The following is a 22,712-nucleotide window of genomic DNA, read 5'->3' as shown; positions in this document are numbered from 1 at the left end:
ATATATGAGCAACTAGGATGTAAGAAATGGTACTTACATAGTTACAAAAATCTTGCAGGTTCCTCATCTTGTTCTAGAAAACAGATTAATTATAATCTGCATAATTAACAGATTAATTATAAAATGATATTCATTTCTTCCCAAAATTAGTCTCTGTTTCAGACTGGCAGCCTAGTTCTAGCCTGAAAGTAATAAAAAGCTAATGACTATTTGCTATCCTGGTGTTCCCAATCGTTTTGGCTTTGCAGACTGGCAGAGGGGGGAAAGGAATGATTCCATGCAGGTGGGTGGGATGTGTGCATGCACGCACGTTCATCCACCACTTTTGTGACTCTGCTCTAAAAGGCTCAAGGCCTGGTAGTGGGCCTTGAGGTTGGGGACCCCTCCACCATATATTACATTCCAGAGCTGATATTGATAGATTATATCTCCCCCATTGAAATGGAGACAGAAGCTGACTGAAAATCAAACTGTTGAAGAAGAAAAGCATACAGTGGTTGATTACATAAAAGACAGCCAAGAACAAGCACTGATGCAAATTAAATATTGGAACTTATTAAATGTACAAGAAAGAAAATATAAATATTGAAATAATGTAAAAAAGACAAGAACAGAATATTGGCAAGGAAAATATTATTATGTAGTCAATTTCAAATACATAGTTAAAATATATATCGATATCTATATTATATAAATAATAAAGATAAAACCTGGCAATGGCCTACAACCAGAACCTTTTTAAAAAAGAAACTTGTGGCTCTAGGGCAAGTTTTTCGAATTAGTGAAATCAAGGCAGAAATGAAAAATTGTCAACTGATTCAAAGTGCAAACTGTGCAAAAAAAGAAGAAGAAACAACAGTGGTCATTCAATGGTTATCAACAGATTTGGTGCCATACCAAAATATCTTTGACAATTTGTGCATTGATCAAATGCACAATATATCTAATTTTATTTTTTATTTTATTTTTTTATTTATTTTATTTTGTCACAACAATATATGTAGGTATCATACAAAAGATTATATAGTATATAAACACATATATGAGTAAATATAAGGAGGTATAAGCATATATATAGGAAGAAGAAAAGAAAAAAAAACAATAGGACAGGAACGGTAGGCACGTTTGTGTGCTTATATACACACACATACACACACACATATATACACACACACTATACTGATATATGACACATCCTAGGAAGAAGTTAATGCAAATTTGTGTAGGTGGTTAAAAATGCTTAATCCAGTCTAAATATGTGGCTGTGCAACCCATCATAATAATTAAAATATGTTCCATTAGCAATAAAAAAAAGACCAGGATTGCTGGGATAAAAAAACTAATGGTAAGTTAAAAACTCCTTTGGCATATTTTCTAAGCATTCTCTTCTAATAAGGTTGGGTCATTTTTACCTTGGGGAAATTTTGTTTTAATGAAATTCTCAAAGATGCATATAGATTTTTAAATTTATTTTACAAGGTGACAAAGGGGTGGGTGGCAGTTCTAAACCAGTTTTCTTCAGATTTATTTTTCAGAAAGTACAAATAATACAATGGAATAGGAATACGTTGTAAACTATCTTTAAAAACTATACGCATAAAAAAGTTGAAAAATACAGGATAAAATAATCAGAAGAAAAATGTGATTACACAATATATTTTCTAATTTTTTATTTTAGCAAAAATGGTAAAATCATATACAAAACAATACAATATTTGAACATCATAATTGAAACCATGATTTTATATTGTCCAATCTTGCCTCTCCAGCAATACAAAACTCTGTTCAAAAGTTAAGCCAATTTTGTTCAGACTTCCTTCAAAGATTAATACCTATGCACTAATTCTTCTAAAGGCATATGGTTCCTTATTTATAACTGAATTCAGACATTCAATACCCAAAGCTCATCATAATGGATACATTTTTAAATTTTGGAATATAATTCAACAACAATTGAATTCACTTTCATTTATCACCTTTCAAAAGAAAATAATAACTTATATGGGGTAAGGCTTGGGAAACCTCTGAGGGAGTTTCCTCACCCTCCATCCCTGCTACCCATTTGTTGGGTTGATCTGTCTTTCAAAATTCAAAGATCTGGTGGACATAAGAAAAAAGGCCAGTTTGAAAGATGTAGGTTCTTCTAATATCCAGATCATCATGGAACCAAATGATGCCTAGAGACCAAGAAGATGTAGTTAGTCTCACCCACTTAAAACAAGTTAGTCTCACCCACTTAAAACAACCATTGAAACTGGGCCATCCTCAAACTTGATCATGTCTCCAATAGAATGATTGACAAAGATGTTGAATTATATACACAGATGTTGATATATATAAAGATGTTGAATTATATACACAGACAAATATGTCTGGATAAAAAGGGAAACATTCCTTTATCATCAGAATAGCTATTGAGGAAGGACTTAAAGACTGCCTCTGATATGGCTTGGTGACCATTTGAAGGCAACATTATTAGGATCTGACAGAGAGGCTGATTAGGCATATTGTGCCACAATTCAGTGCAAGTAAGTGAAAGCTCTGCATCATCAACCTTTACATTTGTTTTCTCTTACTATCGAGTAATTATAACTATGGTCAATTATTCTAGACTTAAACATTGTGAAAAGTATCATGAAAGAGATATAGTGTTCACTTAAGTACTTACTACTTCAGTTGTTTTGTTACTATTAGATTACAATAGATTTATTATCTGGTTTATGTGGTGCATGGCCTTTAAAACTTTTCAATTATCCAAGTACAGCTCATACATAAAACAAAAGAAAATCTTCTAAACTACCCATCTATGTGCCCAATCCACTCCAGAGTTAATTACCATCAACAAATACTCTTGAAATAATCAGAATGTTACAGTACATAAAAAGTTACGGTTTTAACCGTTGTTGGCAGGAAAGCAGCCATTTGTCTGTTTTAAACTTATGCTTTAGATTCCCAATTTATCATAGGATGATGCCACAGTAGTTAGTGTGTGAGAGAAAGTATTTGCATAGCATACTTAAAAAAAAGGATCATTAAACTGAACTGAATATGCTTTAGAGCCTTCCTAAAAGTTCTGTGTGAAAATTCCTGTTTTTAAGAACCAAGAAGCTGAAATAGTTCAGAAGTGGCAAAAAGCCATGCACAGCAGTGAAAAGAGTTGTTATGGTAAATAAAAGCATAACACTTCATCTTACAGGTCCCTGCCAATTGCAAGAAAGAGGATGTCTGCCGAGGAATGTGCCTCTGACTCCAATTTATGACCCATGTGTCTTTCTTCTATCCTCCAGCACAGTTTCCTTGCTTTGCTCTGGAAACCTGTTCAAATGAAGAAGGGGTGGGGGGGAAGGGGAGGAATCTTATATCTTTATGTAGCTCTAAGGCTAATTAGCCTCTTCTGTGTAAGTATGATGGCAGCTCATATATAATTGCCACTATCTCCTGAAAAGTGTTTGGCAAATCTTTCTTCTCTATGTGTAAACTACATTTTCCCACAAAGGTCATTTAGCAGCTGGATTACAAAGATTAGCTTGGTTTATTTTAAAACAATTAGAAGCCATTGTTGCTGTAGAGGTGTATAACATTTACATTGGAATACAGTAGTTACTTTCTGAGAATTTTATTTATTTATTTATTTATTTATTTATTAAATTTTTATACCGCCCTTCTCCCGAAGGACTCAGGGCGGTGTACAGCCAGAATAAAAACAAAATATATACAATTTAAAACAACATTTAAAAAGAGCAAATTTTAAAGGCTGATTATTAAAATTTAGATTTAAAAATTTAAAAATAATTAAGAATACCCAATTAAAATTCCTACTCCTGGGGGCCGCCAGCCGACACTGTTTGGCGGACGGCACCCTGAGGAGACCCTCTCTGTGGGAGCGTACGGGTCGGTGGGAGGCAAAGGGTAACAGCAGGCAGTCTCGTAAGTACCCGGGTCCTAAACCATGGAGCGCTTTAAAGATAGTTACCAAAATCTTGAAGCGCACCCGAAAGACCACAGGAAGCCAGTGCAAGCTACGGAGCAGCGATGTCACGTGGGAGCCACGAGCGGCTCCCGTTACTACTCGCGCAGCCGTATTCTGGACTAACTGCAGCCTCCGGGTGCACCTCAAGGGCAGCCCCATGTAGAGAGCATTGCAATAATCCAGCCTAGACGTAACCAGAGCGTGAGTGACCGTGCATAAGGCATCCCGGTCAAGGAAGGGACGCAACTGGCGAACCAAGCGAACTTGGTAAAAGGCCCTCCTGGCGACGGCCGCCAGGTGTTCATCAAAAGACAGCCGTCCATCCAGGAGGACGCCCAAGTTGCGAACCACCTCCTTTGGGGCCACTAACTCGCCCCCAACAGTCAGCTGTGGATGCAGCTGACTGTACCGGGATGCCGGCATCCACAGCAGCTCCGTCTTGGAGGGATTGAGCTTGAGTCTGTTTCTCCCCATCCAGACCCGTACAGCACTTCGACCGCTTCGTTGGGGTGGTCCGGGGTGGAAAAGTACAGCTGAGTATCATCAGCGTACAGATGATAACTCACCCCGAAACCACTGATGACCTCACCCAGCGGCTTCATATAGATGTTGATATAGAATTTTGCATAAATTAGCAAGGATTTCCCACTTCTGTTGCTTTAACAGAAGATCTTTTTTCTTTTGTCCTGAAACAAAGTGACTTAAGATCAAGAGTGTTTATAGAGAATAAATATATGCGTGGATAGATCTTTGTTCTAATTTAGTTTTTGGAAACAATTTCAAGCACTGATTGTGGGCTCAGAAGCACCTTATTTTCAAGTCTGTCTCAACCACTGTTTAGTTCTTGACTCCATCGGTGGAAAACATTTGAGTTCTAATGAAAAATAATAGCTCCTGGAAGTATAACATCTCCATTCTTTGGATGCAACGCAGAAGTATTATTTATTTATTTATTTATTTATTTTATTTGATTTTTATACCGCCCTTCTCCCGAAGGACTCAGGGCGGTGTACAGGCAGAAATAAAAAAGACAATACAATGTACAATTTAAAATGTGAATTAAAAAACTTATTATAATTAGCCCGAAACTTTAAAATATATAAAAAACTAAAATCCCATTTAAGATTAATATTAAAAATTTTAAAAATTTAAAAAACCAATAAAATTCAATAAAATTCAAGCCAGCCCCGCGCGAATGAAAAGATGTGTCTTCAGTTCGCGGCGGAAGGTCCGAAGGTCAGGTATTTGGCGTAAACCCGGGGGAAGCTCGTTCCAGAGTGTGGGAGCCCCCACAGAGAAGGACCTTCCCCTGGGGGCCGCCAGCCGACATTGCTTGGCGGATGGCACCCTGAGAAATCCCTCTCTGTGAGAGCGTACGGGTCGGTGGGAGGCATGAGGTAACAGCAGGCGGTCCCGTAAGTACCCAGGCCCTAAGCCATGGAGCGCTTTAAAGGTCGTAACCAACACCTTAAAGTGCACTCGAAAGGCCACAGGCAGCCAGTGCAGTCTGCGCAGGAGCGGTGTTACGTGGGAGCTACGAGTAGCTCCCTCTATCACCCGCGCAGCTGCATTCTGGACTAACTGAAGCCTCCGAGTGCACCTCAAGGGGAGCCCCATGTAGAGAGCATTACAATAATCCAAGCGAGAGGTAGCAGGCGTGAGTGACTGTGCACAAGGCATCCCGATCAAGGAAGGCGCAACTGCGAACCAGGCGAACCTGGTGGAAGGCCCTCCTGGAGACGGCCGTCAAATGATCTTCAAACGACAGCCGTTCATCCAGGAGGACACCTAAGTTGCGCACCCTATCCTTTGGGGCCAATAACTCGCCTCCAACAGTCAGCTGCGGCTGCAGCTGACTGAATCGGGATGCCGGCATCCACAGCCACTCCGTCTTGGAGGGATTAAGCTTGGGCCTGTTTCTCCCCCTCCAGACCCGTACGGCTTCCAAACACCGGGACAGCACTTCAACAACTTCATTGGGGTGGCCCGGGGTGGAAAAGTACAGCTGGGTGTCATCAGCGTACTGTTGGTATCTCACCCCGAAGCCACTGATGATCTCACCCAGCGGCTTCATATAGATGTTGAACAGAAGGGGCGAGAGAATCGACCCCTGCGGCACCCCACAAGTGAGGCACCTCGCGGTCGACCTCTGCCCCCCTGTCAACACCGTCTGCGACCGGTCAGAGAGATAGGAGGAGAACCACCGATACACGGTGCCTCCCACTCCCAATCCCCCCAACCGGCGCAGCAAGATACCATGGTCGATGGTATCAAAAGCCGCTGAGAGGTCTAATAGGACCAGGGCAGAGGAATAACCCCTGTCCCTGGCCCTCCAGAGATCATCCACCAATGCGACCAAAGCTGTCTCCGTGCTGTATCCGGGTCGGAAGCCGGACTGGAACGGGTCTAGATAGACGGATTCATCCAGGTATTGGGGTAGCTGTATTGCTGTTGCGCCACAGCACTCTCTACAACCTTCGCAACAAAGCGAAGGTTGGAGACTGACGATAATTACCCAAAATAGCTGGGTCCAAAGAGGGCTTCTTGAGGAGGGTCTCACCACCGCCTCTTTCAAGGCGGCAGGAAGACCCCTTCCAACAAGGAAGCATTGATAATCCTCTGGAGCCAGCCTCGTGTCACCTCCTGAGTGGCCAGTACCAGCCAGGAAGGACACGGGTCCAGTAAACATGTAGTGGCGTGAAGCCTCCCCAACAACCTGTCCACGTCCTCGGAGCCACAGGGTCAAACTCATCCCAAACAGACTCAACAAGGCGTGCCTCCTCTCCCTCGCTTGGATCATCCCAATTTCGGTCCAGACCATCCCGGAGCTGAGCGATTTTATCGTATAGATAACCACTAAACTCCTCGGCACGTCCTGCAGCGGGTCATCCCGCACCTCCTGATGAAGGAGGAGCGGGTCACCAAACAGGGCGGCCGGGCGGTTATCTGCCGACGCAATGAGGGTGGAGGCGTAGAACGCCTCGCCTCCCTCATTGCCACTAGGTAGGTCCTAGAATAGGTCCTAACTAGTGTCCGATCAGCTTCGAACGGCTGGACCTCCAGGTGCTCTCTAGGCGCCTTCTCCGCGTTTCATCTCCTCAGCCTCGGAGAACCAAGGGGCCGGACGAGATCTGCGCCGGGTCAGAGGTCGCAAAGGCACGACACGGTCCAAGGCCCCAGCCGCGCCTGTTCCCAGGCCACAACTAGTTCCTCAGTCGTGCCGTGGGCCAGATCCTCAGGAAATGGCCCAAGCTCCGTCAGGAACCTCTCGGGGTCCATCAGGCGCCTGGGACGGGACCAACGAATAGGTTCCGTCTCCCTGGGATGGTGGGTGGGGGTTCGGAAGTCTAGGCGAAGGAGGAAATGATCGTCCATGACATTGGTTCTGTTACTATATCATCTAATACCAGATCATTTAACCACTGTCCAGAGATATAAATCAAATCCAGCGTGCCTCCCCATGTGCGTAGGGCCATCATTTACTCGAATCAGGTCCAAGGCCGTCATGGAGGCCTGGAACTCCCGACCTGCAGTCGATAACAGGCCAGCTGATGGCAGGTTGAAATCCCCCATGACTATAAGTCTGGGGGTCTCAACCGCCATAGCGGCAGTACCTCCAACAGCTCGGGCAGGGCTGTGGTCACGCAGCAAGGAGCCAGGTACGCGATCAACAAGCCCAAATGATTCCTATGGCCCCACCTCACATAGAGGATTCACAGCCGGCAATCTGAGGAACAGTGGCCTCCTCGGCTCTAGATCTTCCTTAATGACAACCGCCACCCTCCACCCCTACCTTGGGCCTCGGCTGATGAAATGCTCGAAACCTGGAGGCACAGCTCAACAAGGGGAACCCCCCCTCTGGACCCAACCAGGTTTCCGTAATGCCCATAAGGTCCGCGGACTCCCCCTGAATAAGATCGCAAATCAGGGGAGCTTTGTTAGCCACGGACCGGGCATTACATAACATCAGCCGAAGATCCAAGCTCTGAGGATCATGGCCTCCCGAGGAACGGGTAGGAACTGAGGGGCCGGAGCACGTGATCGCTTTCAGGCATCGAACACGTGCTCCCAGCTCTCGGTACGGCCCCCCCCCCTCCGCCATATCTGCCTCTCCCACTAACCACACAGATGGAGCCACACTCATCTTCAGGAACGTCACTCTCCCCCAAAACCTTCGGACCTTTTAAAACCCCGCCGCAAACACGCGCAGTGACTGGCCCCTCCCTCGGCGAGCTACCCCCAATACCCGCCCTTGCCCTCCCCCCCCTTAAAAATTCCCTATCTAAAAATCCCCACAGGTTCTTTCTACGCGCATGCCACCTCTGTGGATCCCAAGACCCGTCATTGAGGCCGGCCCTTGGTAATGTAGGGGGTTCTATGCACTTTCTGGACTACTTCTTCGTTATCTTTCCTCCCTAAAAATGATAAAATTGTACTGAATTTCAAGAAAAACTGACATAAAAATGTCATGAAATTTTCCATTTTGTTTAGCTAGAAAAAGAAGAAAAAATGATATATAATCCTTAGTTCTGATTTAGCATTTAAGCACATCCACTTATCTAGTTTATCCAATGATGGTACTATGTTCCTATCTCATCCAATGTTTTAAAGTACACTTCCACCGGCTAAATATTGTATTTTTTGGAGTACAAGACACACTTTCCCCCGCTAAAAGAGGGTGAAAATTTGGATGCATCTTATACACCGAATGTAGCCCTGCCCACCCATTGCCCCCCCCTTTGGCCTTTGCCTTGCAGCAATTTACCTCCTTGCAGCAAACAATAAATAGCCTGTTTCCGTTTCAGAACATCCTGATTAGTACAAGCAGTTGATTGTCGTTTGGATCAGATTCCCAAACCTCAGCTGTTTCAGGCTGCAGGGATTGCCGTTGCCTATTGCCATGTGGGCCTCCACTGTTTGCTACAAGGAGGCAAATTGCTGGAAGGCAGATTTTTTTTTTCTTGTGCTAATCAGGCTGTGCTGAAAATGAAAATGAAACTAAAGCAGGCTGTTTGCTGCAAGGAGGAAAATTGCTGGGAGGCAGAGACTGAGACAGATTTTTTTTTCTTGTTTTCCTCCCAAAAAAGGTAGGTGCATCTTATAGTCCAGAGCGCCTTATACTCCAGAAAATATGGTAGCTTGTTTTGTTAGCAAAGATTGCTTTCATACACTGTAATTAGCAAATTATTTTGTTTTTATAAAAAGTTTTCTTCTAAATCATCCTGAGTTCTTTCCTAATAAAAGACTTGAACAAATTGTTGCTTGAAACCTAGATTCAGACAGTCATCTAGATATCAATTATTAGAAAGTTGTGAAGTTCTGGTTTGTTCCAGCCACTGCTATTATGTTGACAGAGGTCTGACATGGCTCTGGTTTTCTGCATACGTTGACAAGAAAATTTTCAAGGAGTTGAATCCAGTTTCTTTTGAATTGAATTTATACTGTTTGGTTGTATTTTATTTGTTTGCTGTCCAGATTTCTTTTAGTAGATGGGAATAGAGCTCTATAAATTTGATAAATTAATAAATAGTACATATATACTTTGTCTGCAAGAATTCCAGGGTTGGATGCACAGTTAGGAATAGTAAGGAAGTTGTATTCTGTCTGATTGGAACAATCTACACATGACTGATAAATTGATTAGTTGGAGAATGAAGAAAGAAAAGCAGCTCTCTAGACCACATGAGGAGGGCCCTACAGATAGATTTGGAGTACACCTGTAATATAGATTAAAGAGAAACCAGACAGTAAATTAGTCTAGTTTTTCTAATGAAAACTGATACTTGTTTAAATTTAGTTTAGAAACATCATGGATTATATAATTATGCAATCACATCCTGAACTGCTTATTAAGATGTATATTACTATCAGAGAAATAAAAATAATTCATAGATGTTCTTTTGTCTTCCATGACAGTATGGTAATCATTGCTGGCATATGAAAGATGAGTTAATACTGAAATGTAGAGTCTGGCTTAAAGTTGAAACAATGATCTAACTACAGTGGAGAATACTCACATGGGATTGTTTCTGCGCTTTTGTGTTTATAAAAAGGCACCATTTTGAGTGGAAGTTGGAAGAGATTATTGACCTGCAATAACATAAGAAAGAACTCTTGGCTGTGTATATTTTTTTTTAAACTATCAACATTTATATCAAGTATTTTTAACTTAGTAAAACAATGCTTCCTTTTCCCGCAGTACAATGCTTCCTTCCCCTATAATACATTTCTTTTAGAATCCACACAGATGGTTTCTAGCAGCTGATCTGCTTTCCCACTTAAGTAAATAAAATAATTTGGATTGGGTTTCAGTTCACATAAAGGCTTGCTGTTTGTGTGGAGAAAAAGAACCTCTGGTAAAATAAAATGTACCTTTAATTCCTTATCAAAGTTTTAGGTATCATTAAATGCTTGTCTTTGGTTTTCCAGAAGACATGACCTCTGGCCAAGCTCTCAATGTTATATTCCTCACATAATAAAAGTGTCTATTGGGCTTTGACTGGCTTACTAGAAAGATGATGAAAACAAAGAACTGAATTCAATCATTCTGTACTTTCCACCTCATACACAACTGTAAAAAATAGTCTGCTTTTCAAAGTCACTGGAAGATCTCTAGTCCAATGGCTTCCTATTGAAATTTAGAGTTTTATCAATAATGTCATGTTCTGGAAAGAAGGAAGGTATGAAAAAGATATAGCATTTCAAAATTAGAGCATTGGCAATTTCATTTCAAAGATTTCAGCCAACAGATTCCTGTTAAAATGTTTTAACTTTTAAAACATTTTTATGGTACCCTTCTCTAAATTGGCAACTTTCAAGAATGCATAATCAGCAGAGCTGTCTGGAGTGATGGGAAGTGTAATATTGCAGAGTAGGAGAGTGTTAGTTTGGAAAAGGCTATTTATGTTTGTGTATGTGTGTGTGTACCAAATATATCTTTCTTCTATTGCTAGTATCATTACAAAATATCCAGTTTCTCAACATGACTAAAAGAAAATTTCAAATATTTCCTTTGGGAGAACAGAGACATCTTGTCTAAAATGTTCAACTTCCATATGCTTAATACAGTATTTTAAATATATGAGTAATTCTGTGTAATTAAAGCAAAAAGCCAAGCTTCTAAAAAGCAAGAATAAGAAAAACAATTCATTAGAAATCATGATTCTTTAAAGAATCAATTATCAGTGTACATACTTACTTTGTTTTAAAAAATGGAGTCTGTAGGCCATTAGATGTAGCTTAAATATTTTCAGTTTTTTCAGGCAAGGAATTCAAATTTTGAGCATGAAATTGTACAACAATTATATATTTTCAGAATAAGGTTTCACTGTAACAAATAAGTTTACTCTCAGATAAGAATAAATCGTATTGCAGCCCAAATCTGCATAGGAGTGAAGTTTACATTTTGATAAGCTGCTTTCTAGACTATTTTTTACTTTGCTTTCTCACAAACGATGTAAAATGCTGTACTGTGTTGCCAGATTTTTCTCCAATTAGGCAGGTCTCATTTTTTTTAATTCCCAATTTTGTATGTTTTTCAAACTTTTGTAGTGTTTTCTTAATTTAAATTTCATTACACTTAAATCTTCTGTATTACACGAACCTTTAACAAGATTGAAAATAAATACAAAATTTTAATACAAGATTAAAATTTATCTATTAGCCTCAATTATTATAAAATACAAGTCACTAAAGTCTAGAACTACTAAAGTCTAGAACTACTGTTTAATATCTGTCTGTTGGTTTTATTAAAATCAAAAGTCTTCACCAGCACAATAATTACAGCAATTTTTTAAACAATGTCAATTAAAGAAGCATGCTTAATTAGTATGGCATAGACAAAAAGGCAAGATGCTGGACAGAGTTTTAAATTTTAACAAAATATATGCCTCGTACAAGGTGATACTACCTACACAAATTTTTAAAGGATTTACTTTTTACTTGAGTCTAAACTTATTAGAATTTGTGGCCCAGCAATGGGCATAGACAAATATAGCCCAAAATGAGCAAAATCAACCAAACAATTCACTTATTGCCATAAAGGCTAACATAATCGTTATAGCGTACACTTTCTCAGTTTTTACACAAAATCTTTTGGAATATTCTGTTGCTTTTGATACAATTTAAGCCATTTTTATACTAGGGACATACTGAGGTTATTCTTATATTGCATTTTAATTTCTTGTCTTTGCAGTGCTTGTTCTGAAAACAAATGGGGCCAATATATGGCCACAGACTGCTTGTCCATGAGCAGTTCCCTCTCTGAATTTCTTTATGTCAAATCTAGAGAAAATCTACTTCTCATTTAGCCTTATCTTGGCAGCTTTAAGCCTGCCAAGTTTGAAGACCTTTGATCTGTGATGTAAAAATGGTTTATTTATTTATTTATTATTTATATTTTTATAAATGCAAGCTTACACATAAGCTTATTTATTTATTAAATGCAAGCTTATACATAAGGACCTAAAATACATATTTATTTATTTATTTATTTATTTATTTATTTATTTATTTGTCATAACAATATAACAATATATATATACAAGCGTTGCATAAAGGGTTATATAATATATGAACGTATATATGAGGAGAAACTAGGTACTAAAAACATATATATACATAGGGGAAGAAACAGTAGGACAGGAATGGTAGGCACGTTTGTGCTCTTATGCACGCCCCTTAGAGTCCTCTTAGGAAAGCGGTGAGGTCAACCGTGGACAGTTTTTGAGTAAAGCCTTTGGGGTTATGAGAAGAAACCACAGAGTCAGGTAATGCATTCCAAGTATATACAATTCTGTTACAGAAATCGTGTTTTCTGCAATCTAAACTGGAGCGGTTGACATTAAGTTTAAATCTGTTGGTAGCTCTTATGATATTGTTATTGAAACTAAAAAAGTCATTGACAGGAAGGACATTACAACGGATGATTTTATATGCTAAACCCAGATCTTGTCGAAGGCGACAAAGTTCCAAGTTTTCTAGACCCAAAATATCAAGTCTGGTGGAATAAGGTATTTTATTAGTTTCGGAGGAGTGGAGAATTCTTCTCGTAAAATACCTTTGGACACGCTCAACTGTGTTGATGTCAGATATATGGTATGGGTTCCAGACAGGAGAGCAGTAATCAAGAATTGGCCTAACAAATGTTTTATATGCTCTGGTCAGTAGCGTGGTGTTTTTTGAAAAGAAGCTACGTAAAATTAAGTTAACAACTCTTAGAGCCTTCTTAGCTATATAGTTGCAGTGGGCTTTGGAACTTAAATCGTTAGATATAAAAACTCCAAGGTCTTTGACAGGGTGGGGGTCATCTGCGAGGCAATGTCCATCAAGCATGTACTTTGTGATTGGGTTCTTTCTTCCAATATGCAAGACTGAGCATTTACTGGTTGAGATTTGTAGTTGCCAAATTTTAGACCAAGCAGTTAGATGATCAAGGTCCTTTTGAATTGTGGATGTATTGTCAGTGGTGTTGAAAAGTTTGACATCATCAGCAAAGAGAACACAGTTACTTGAGATATGATTACAAAGATCATTTATGTATATTATAAAGAGAATAGGTCCAAGAACGCTGCCTTGAGGAACACCACTCTTGACAGGAACAGGATTTGATAGAGCATTACCAATTTTAACTATTTGTTGTCTGTTTGACAGAAAAGCAGATATCCAGTTGTGTAAGGGTAATATAATAATATTATAATATAATAATAATATAATAATAATATAATAATATTATACTCCATATAATTATGGAGTACAATTAAAAATTAACCAGTAGGTAATCTATGGATTACTTGAATAGCAATACTATAGCAATAGCATTTAGATTTATATACCGCTTCACAGGCCTCCCTAAGCAGTTTACAGAGTCAGCATATTGCCCGCAACTATCTGGGTCCTCATTGAATATTATTTCCCCTGGTTACCACCACTTAACTCTGGTTTCTTTCAGATAAATCCCTTGTTTGCTACATTTTGGTATTTGAGGAACAAATTGCAACTGTTGAATTGAAATCTTATCTAGCTTTCAGTTTGAGAGACGGTTACTCTATATTATTCTACCAAGGGATCAAAGGCTGTTCTGAAGCAACTTTCTGAGCACCACTTTCCAGTCTTATATTTTTAATGAAGGCATTTTTTGAAGATAACTAAAACTAAACTAATTGCACACATGGCTCACTTTCATATTGATATTCATCTTGAACCAGTTAATACATTAAACCCTTTCCTACAAACTGAAAAATGTGTGCACTTTATAGTCTGCATATGCCATCTATCATAACTACTATGATTATCAGATGACCTACAAGATCCCTTCCAACTCTAATCTGTTAATCTGTATCATTCCATGTGTAGTTTCAAAGTTATGCTGCTTGGGAATTCTAGGAGATATATTGTCCTAATGCATTTGGTCTGCAGGATACCTATCATACTAAGGTTTAGGATAGAACTTCTTGTGTTGAAGGACTCAATTGGAGAGCCCAAAGAAAATGTCAAAAGAATTAACACTGGATTTACCCATTATTTTTGGATGCTGAAGCTACTGTGTTATTCCTATTTATTTATATATTTATTGTTGTAAATTTTAGACTGCTTAATTTAAAGATTCTGCCACTGAAATCCATAAGTCAGATATAGAGGGTTTTTAATCTAGAATGTCATTGTTCTACCACAGCATGTAAAAGTAAATACAAGCTCTGTTATATTATTATGATTTAAAATACTGGAATCACTCTCTTACAATGCTAAAAAAACCTAAATGAATGTGGCAAGTTGCCATTAATATCCTTCTGGATTTTCTATTGCATGGAACAAAAAATATAAGTGGGTATATGCTTTTAATATTCGTATTTTATATATTCTGACATTTTTAATATTTATGAGTTTATTTTAATTATATTGGTATTCCATTTTCTTGGGTTTGATCTAATGAAAGAGTGAGGCATAAATTTTTTAAAAATCACTATGTGAGCAACAGCAGTCTGAAATGTCTGAATGATAAATTTATTAAATACTTTCCTAGGATTATTTGAGCAAGGTGAAAATGGGAATTATCAGTTTTTGTATCCCAGATATTAATTTCAGCTCAGGAGATAGGTATTTTTATTTAAAGATACTACTATCAACTGGAATTAATAATATAAACTCCCATATTTGGAATGGTTTTAATAAACCACTGTAGACCAGTGGTTCTTAACCTCAACAATTTTAAGATGTGTGAATTTCAACTCCCACTATTTCTCAGCCAACTGGAGTTGAATTCCACATATCCTGGTGAGGTTCAGAAACACTGAACTAGACAGATATGAATTAATCATTGATCAATCAATCATCAGTGGTTTCTGGTCCATATAATGCAAGACAGAAAGAGTTAAAATAAAACAGACCTTTCAAAAGTGTTGTTGCCCCATAATCTTCTCAGCGTTTTATGGAAATTCACAATACACAGTATTCAGATTCTGATCAATTTTTCATTGTTCTTTTTAAAAAAGAAAAGACAATCATTTTCAACACATCATGCAATATAAATGTATTCACATGTAGAAATGTATTCAGATGTATTCACATGCCTGGAGATAGATTAGGAACAAAGAAAATGAAGTCCAAGTTTTATTTCCTACAATATATTTTAGCAAAAATATACCTTTAAATGTTGCTGTGAAAATTTTGTAAGTTTTCCTAAAGGAAGCTGAATGTAGTCAGAATAATATAAGCTACCTCTAGATAAGATTTCCTTGCTTAGACTCTTCTCTAGAACACAGTGTTGGAGAACATAAACTGGGACATGGCTTTCTGACATAGGGAGATATCTTCTCTTTTATTTTTATCCTGACTTTTATTACTTTTATAAATAATTCAAGGCAGTGAACATACCTAATACACTGTCCTCTGCCTATTTTTTCCACAATAACATTGTGAGGTGGATTATGCTGAAAGAGAGTGATCAGCCCAGCTATCCAGTTGATTTTTCATGCCTAAACTGGGTCTAGAATTTAGTCTTCTGGTTTTTAGTCTGGTCACTTAATCATAGACAAACTGGCAATGCTGTCATATACAAGTGATTTCTTGTTCATGGGCAGGGAATATAGATCTTGGTGGGAATAATGAAGTATTATAACAATTAGAAACAGAACATAAGTTTATTTTTAAGATGTTTCATTTTTAAAAAAATCAAATCAAATCAACGATTGACAAAATATATTTAACTACACCAGCACACTCATTTAAATTCTCAAGTGGTGCACAGTAGAAAGAGTAAAATTTAATGATGCACTGTAAATAAGTTGTAAAGTATCCTATAGTGTTATCATCTTTCTATATCATAGCAAGATAACTGGTATTTTTAAAAGTCCCTTCTTACTGAATCGGACAATAGCTTTTTTAAAAATGCTGAAAAAGTAAAATTGGGGGCATGGTTTCCTGTGAGAGATGTGTTTCTTTTGCTTCTGTTTTTCAATGAAGAATATAAAATGTGCAGACTGCATGGCATTTTAACTGGGGAAGATAAAGAAATTGCTCAGCTTGGTTCTTTATTATGGTCACTGATCAATAGGAGGGGATAAAATGAAACTCTGTCCTGGGTATCCTTAGCTAGCCGATAGGTATGGTTTCATACAGCTGTTACTCTTTGCATCAAAAGAGCATGTCATTGTGCTAAAAAAACATGTTAGCTTCTATTTCCAAATTCCAGCACAAGCACAGAATGCTTGTACATCAAAAAGACGAAATATAAATATTCTATCAGGCTTTCCTTTAAAACACTGGAACATGTGAGTAAAATGGAAAGTAAACAACTCCAGTCTTAAACATGTCTATTTAACTTTGAGTATAATTACCTAATGGCCATTTTTAGCTGACGGGAAATCTGCAGGACATTGCACAGCTTGTTGAGGCTGGCCAATAGGCTAAAACATACTGCTTTAAACAAAGTAAATCAGGCTACTGAGTGTTTAAAACTAATCTGTTTACAAACCAGCACAGCTGGACAGGCCTTGGCAACTTCCTATTAAAGAAAAGAATCCACTTTTATGGGCATCTGGTTGTTTCTAAAAGGGCAGTTTAACCTTGTACTGCTGCTTCAAAGAAAGATCAAAAGCATTTATTACTTCTTTTCAGGACCAAATGACCAATATATTAAATCTTTTTGGTACCATGTTTGTATGCAGCTTTTCTGTATGTTCAATTCTGTATGTAATTTTTAAGGTAAAGACTGCAGTATAAATTTAAACTGTGCAATCAAAATTGCTAGAAACCTTTGCCAGAGTTAGAATTGTTTAAAAATCGACCTAAAGTAAGTTATCTTTCATCTTCATATCAGACTAATAAATGAGTTTTTAACATTTAATAGCCCAAAGAATCTTGGTTTTATGCATACTTATTTTATGAATATCTCATCTCTCATCTTGTATTTAAGAATCTTTTAGATTATTTTAGAATCTAAAAGCTTCCTTCATGTGTACTTTCTTGGTCCAAGATCTTTATCTCTATGTAATAATGTGGATGGAATCTGGGCTGCCCTGTTTTGTGATATGTTTTTTCTGCTCCTTTTCAAGAAACTGTACCAGAATGTGAGTTGTATAATGTACTGAGATCCTGCAAATGACAGAAACTCAATTTAATTGATCAAAGGCAGTAACCTGAAAGTAATTATGATTCACTCTAGACAATGTTGGCCTAAATTGGCAAACAGCTAGACTATCATAAAGCAAATTACACTATAATACTGTGAAGTTCAAATATTTCCCAATACCCAGTTTAAGAAGCTCATTTACTTACTTATTTTACTGTTATTGTTAATAAAGAAATTCATTTTAAAAGTATTTTTACAAAGTAAATATTATTGATAAAAAAGAAGCTCATTTTAACCGTTTCATTTCACCTTGAGGTTGAAGTTCAGTTTAATTCAGATTCATACCAATTTGAATATGATGTCCTTCCTGATTGAACCATATACGAAATTGGTTTGAAATGGAATGCTACCACTGTAACAATCTGAACAAAGAGTAGTTACTCAAGGCATTTACAACTGCTATGAATTCTATGGATACTGTATGATTTTTAAGCTATAAAACTGAAATTTGCACATGACCAGTAATGCTAAATGTGACACTTAGCATGAAATATAGCAGAACCATATGTATATACATTTGTGTGTGCACATTTTACACTGATGTGGTATCTAGATTTTCCAGGTATGATTAAAGAACAAAGGAAAACAATGCCAAGTCCTGCAAATATTGCATATTCCCCCCCTCCCACACACTAAACAAGTCTTCACTGATCTTTCCATTCTTTTGACTCACAGCAGATTGAGCATCAGCCATTTCCCTGCTGGTCAGGGCAACATGGTAAATGCCCCCTTGTCTGCTTAGTCGTGTAATATGCAAAACAGTCAGATAAACAAATGTCAGTCCAAGTGGAAACCTGGAGAGCTACATTAGGTCATAAAAGCATAATTTAACCAAGCACCAGGGTCCTGGCAATAAAACTACAAAAACCACACTGTGTTGCCAAAAACAGAGCCTCAGGGGGCTTCTGTCAAATCTGGACATATTGGCACAAGGATTTGGTATCTCAGATTGCAGTCCTAGATGGAAAGACTTTTTTCTTTATTGGTTTGCTTCACAGAATAGTCCATGTGTGTTCTCTTGCAGTAAAGAAAAAAATAATAAGGATCACTAGGTTCTTTTTTTCAGCAGAGCAAAAGCTGTAAACATTTTGAAGAGATGTAGTCTTTAAAAAGCGTGGGTTTTTAGTTCCTTTCTATATATGCTTTAAATCTTACATACTGATTTTAAAGGGATCATTCCTAGATAAGCAGAAACAGAACTGTAGTCTTATTTTATAAAAGTTCCAGAAGATATAATTTTCCAATACACATAGTCCTTGACTTATAACCATTCATTTAGTGACTTTTGAAGTTACAACAGCACTGAAAAAAGTGACTCATGAGCTTCTTTCACACTTACAATGTTGTGGCATCCCCACAGTCATGTGATCAAAATTCAGACGGTGAGCAACTGGCTCATATTTTTGACAGTTGCAGTGTCCTGGGATCATGTGATCCCCTTTGTAATCTCCTGATGAGCTAAGTCAAAGGGGAAGCCATTATCAATTATGTTACTAAGTGAATAACTGCAGTGATACACTTAACTGTGGCAAGAAAGATAGCAACATGAGACAAAGGTTCCTTAACAACTGTCTCACTTAGCAACAGACATTTTAGGTTCAATTAGGATTGTAAATTGAGGACTACCTGTATATCATCGATTGTCAATGAATAATAATTCATGTTAAACAAATGAAAATCACCATTAAAGCTGTATAAAATATCAATATCAGAAACCATGCTCAGCATAGTATAAACAACAAAATAAAATTATGAATGCACACAAAAACATGTATCTTGTGCATATTGCATTAGAATCTGGGAATGTTTACTTTTAGATGTGAAGTTATTCTGAATAGCAAAGTATATTTTGACAGCTTGGTTATCAATTCCTCCATAGAGTGTATGAAACATTCTTTCCAATAAGAGATATATTATGCAACAGTTACTATATACCAAGCCAATATTTGATGTTTAATAAAAGTTTAACTAAAATAACACAAGTTAAATGGAATCTGAAATTGATTCATTTTAGCATGAATCATTTTCCAAAACTGTGAGCTTTACAATATTGCTTCCAAGTGTGAAGGAATGATCCAAGCTGCTAATTACATTTCTAATAATATTTAGATAATGAATTATTTGTTTTAGCAATAAGGAATGGATTAATATAGCAACAAGAGATCTTATATCAATTTACTTTAAATGTGACATTTGGACTATTCTTCAACTGAAATTCCAGTTGTTGCATATCTGTTATTTCATCTAAATTCTTCATCCATGCAATCATATAACCATTAACTTTTTGGTTTCCGAATCATAATCAACAATTTATAAATAAGACCCAGCAGATGTTCTAAGTTAGATGTTATAAGATTTTCAAATTTAGTACTTTTAGTACTATGCTGTTTATTTGAAGATAATGAAACCAGTCAGGTGAACTAAACTATTGAGTCTCAAAAGATATACCGTATTTTTTGGAGCATAAGATGACTCCCCCCCCCCGCAAAAGACAGTGAAAATTTGGGTGCATCTTATACACCAAATGTATATGCCAGCCCCCACCCTTTGGGCTCTGGCTCCCAGCAATTTACCTCCTTGCAGCAAACAGCCCATTTCAGCTTCAGCACAGCCTGATTAGCACAAACAGTTGATTGTTGGTTGGATCAGCCTCCCGATCCTCAGTTGTTTCAGGCTGCAGGGATTGCCACTGCCACCTCCATACGGCCCCTTTTCGGCCTCCACTGTTTGCTGCAAGCTGGCAAATTGCTGGGAGGCAGATTTTTTTCCCTTGTGCTAATTAGACTCTGCTGAAAACAAAAATGAAACTAAAGCAGGCTGTTTGCTGCAAGGAGGAAAATGGCTGGAAGCCAGGGGAAGAGGCAGGGTTTTTTTCTTGTTTTCCTCCCCAAAAAAGGTAGGTACGTCTTATAGTCCGGAGCATCTTATACTCTGAAAAATACGGTAATCTTATTAACAATCAAATCTTACAATCTAAACTACTGAACAAATTTGTTTTTTCATTGTAAAAATAAAGCAGGCATGAGGAAATCTACACATTTCTTTTCCCATATTTATCCTTGGCATTAAATACCTGCTTTTATTATTTCATGATCTTTTATAAATTGTTTCTGTTTGCATTAGATATATTTATGCAGGCTGCCTGAAAGTCCCACTGTTTACATAGAGGTAACCAAGGCGTGGGATAGTTATCTTTTCTATGCGTGCTTTCCCTTTCAGGAATTGATTTAACATGAACTTAAGTAACTTAATGATTTCTACAGTATGTAAAATTTTAATTGAATGATGAAAATGTGTACTTTCTTTGATTATATACCACAGTATTTTGGATTTGCTTTATTTTTTTTATTTCTTTTCTGTTTTTGTTCAGTTATTATGATTTTAAAATTGTATAGCTTCCTTGCTAAATGATGCTATATGCCAAGCCAAACTATCTTAAATAGTTTGAAATGCTGAAGCTGTTTGTTGTTGATACCTCATAAGAAATTATCAAACAAGAACAAACCACAATGAACACTGGATTAAAGATATTTAAGACTTGGTATCTCTTGATATCAGATTGGTAAAGGTTCCCCTCACACATGTGTGTTAGTCATTTCTGACTCTAGGGGGCGGTGCTCATCTCAGTTTTTAAGCTGAAGAGCCAGCGGTCTGTTGACAATTCTATGGTCATGTGGCCAGCATGACTAAACATCGAAGGCGCACGGAGCGCTGTTACCTTCCCACGAAGGTGGTCCCTATTTTTCTACTTGCATTTTTACATGCTTTCAAACTGCTAGGTTGGCAGAAGGTGGAGCAAGTAATGGGAGCTCACTTTGTTATGTTGCGCTAAGGATTCGAACCACCAAGATGCTGACCTTTCTGATAAGCTTAACGTCTTAGCCACTGAGCCATCTCATCCCCTTTTGGTATCAGATTAGTTTATTCCAAATTATATCCATCTGAAATCTAAATATAATTCATGCGCAGATTTGAGTTTATTAACTGTAGACTTAGCCTTCCTGCAGGATACAGGCCACATAATCCCTATCTTCATTTATAATCTGCTCTTTTTTCAGATGCTCAAGAACCATATGAGACAAGGTAGGCCAAGAGTGACTGGCCAAAGTAATCCTTTCTGGATTTGAATTTGAATGGAATCTCCTTGATCTTAATGGCTGGAGTTGAAAGGTTCAGAGGAAGTGAATCCAAAATCCTTCTATGTAATAGTTCCCTTTTTGTTCATGTTGAAAAAGGGGAAAAATATTTGCAGAGGCACATTCTAGTCTCACATAATGTAATCTTTCTCATCCCAGTGGAATGGTTGCTGTAATTCAGCAATTGATGAGTTCACCTTCATTTTCTGTAAGATTGGGTACATTTTCTGATTACCAAGACTACATAGTTACTCATAAAAGCCCCACTTTTTCTAGGAACTGAATACCAGTGGTGGAATTCAATTTTTTTTACTACTGGTTCTGTGGATGTGGGGTGGCTTGGTGGGGGCAGGGAAAGGATACGGCAAAATCTCCATTCCCATCCCACTCCAGGGGAAGGATACTGCAAAATCCCTGTTCCCCCCCCCCACTCCTGGGGAAGGATATTGCAAAATCTCCATTCCCACCCACTTTGGATGGGAATCAACATGAACAAAAAGGGAACTATTACATAGAAGGATTTTGGATTCACTTCCTCTGAACCTTTCAACTCCAGCCATTAAGATCAAGGAGATTCCATTCAAATTCAAACCCAGAAAGGATTACTTTGGCCAGTCACTCTTGGCCTACCTTGTCTCATATGGTTCTTGAGCATCTGAAAAAAGAGCAGATTATAAATGAAGATAGGGATTATGTGGCCTGTATCCTGCAGGAAGTCTAAGTCTAAGTCTACCAGCCAGAGGTGGTATTTGCCAGTTCTCTGAACTACTCAAAATTTCCACTATTTGTTGTCCAGAACCTGTCAGAATTGCTGCTGAATCTCACCCCTGCTTAATACCCAACGAGCAGACATAATTTAATTAACTCTGATTATGTTTCATTATTAGCAAGGAGATGAAGAAAAATTAAAAATCTTTACTCCATCTACAAAATCCAGTAGTTAAACTGATTTTTTACTCAGATATCAAAAAATAAGCAC

At 37.9% G+C, this 22,712-nt stretch overlaps 1 long non-coding RNA gene across 2 annotated transcripts; it reads right to left on the bottom strand.

Annotated features, from left to right (window-relative positions):
* Positions 1-1,219: 1,219 nt before the first annotated feature.
* Positions 1,220-22,203, bottom strand: LOC131196819 (uncharacterized). Of its 2 annotated transcripts, none has more exons than XR_009154830.1 (3): positions 15,355-22,203; positions 9,988-10,060; positions 1,220-3,315 (listed from the first exon to the last, which is right to left on the bottom strand). It is a non-coding gene; the product is annotated as an uncharacterized LOC131196819 (long non-coding RNA). The 2 variants fall into 2 exon arrangements; XR_009154829.1 differs by lacking the exon at positions 15,355-22,203 and adding an exon at positions 11,169-12,461.
* Positions 22,204-22,712: the final 509 nt, after the last annotated feature.

The sequence above is a fragment of the Ahaetulla prasina genome, chromosome 4, assembly GCF_028640845.1.
Source record: "Ahaetulla prasina isolate Xishuangbanna chromosome 4, ASM2864084v1, whole genome shotgun sequence".
Classification (NCBI taxonomy): domain Eukaryota; kingdom Metazoa; phylum Chordata; class Lepidosauria; order Squamata; family Colubridae; genus Ahaetulla; species Ahaetulla prasina.
The sequence above is the reverse complement of the archived record's forward strand: the minus strand, read 5'-3'. Positions and strand labels throughout refer to the sequence as shown.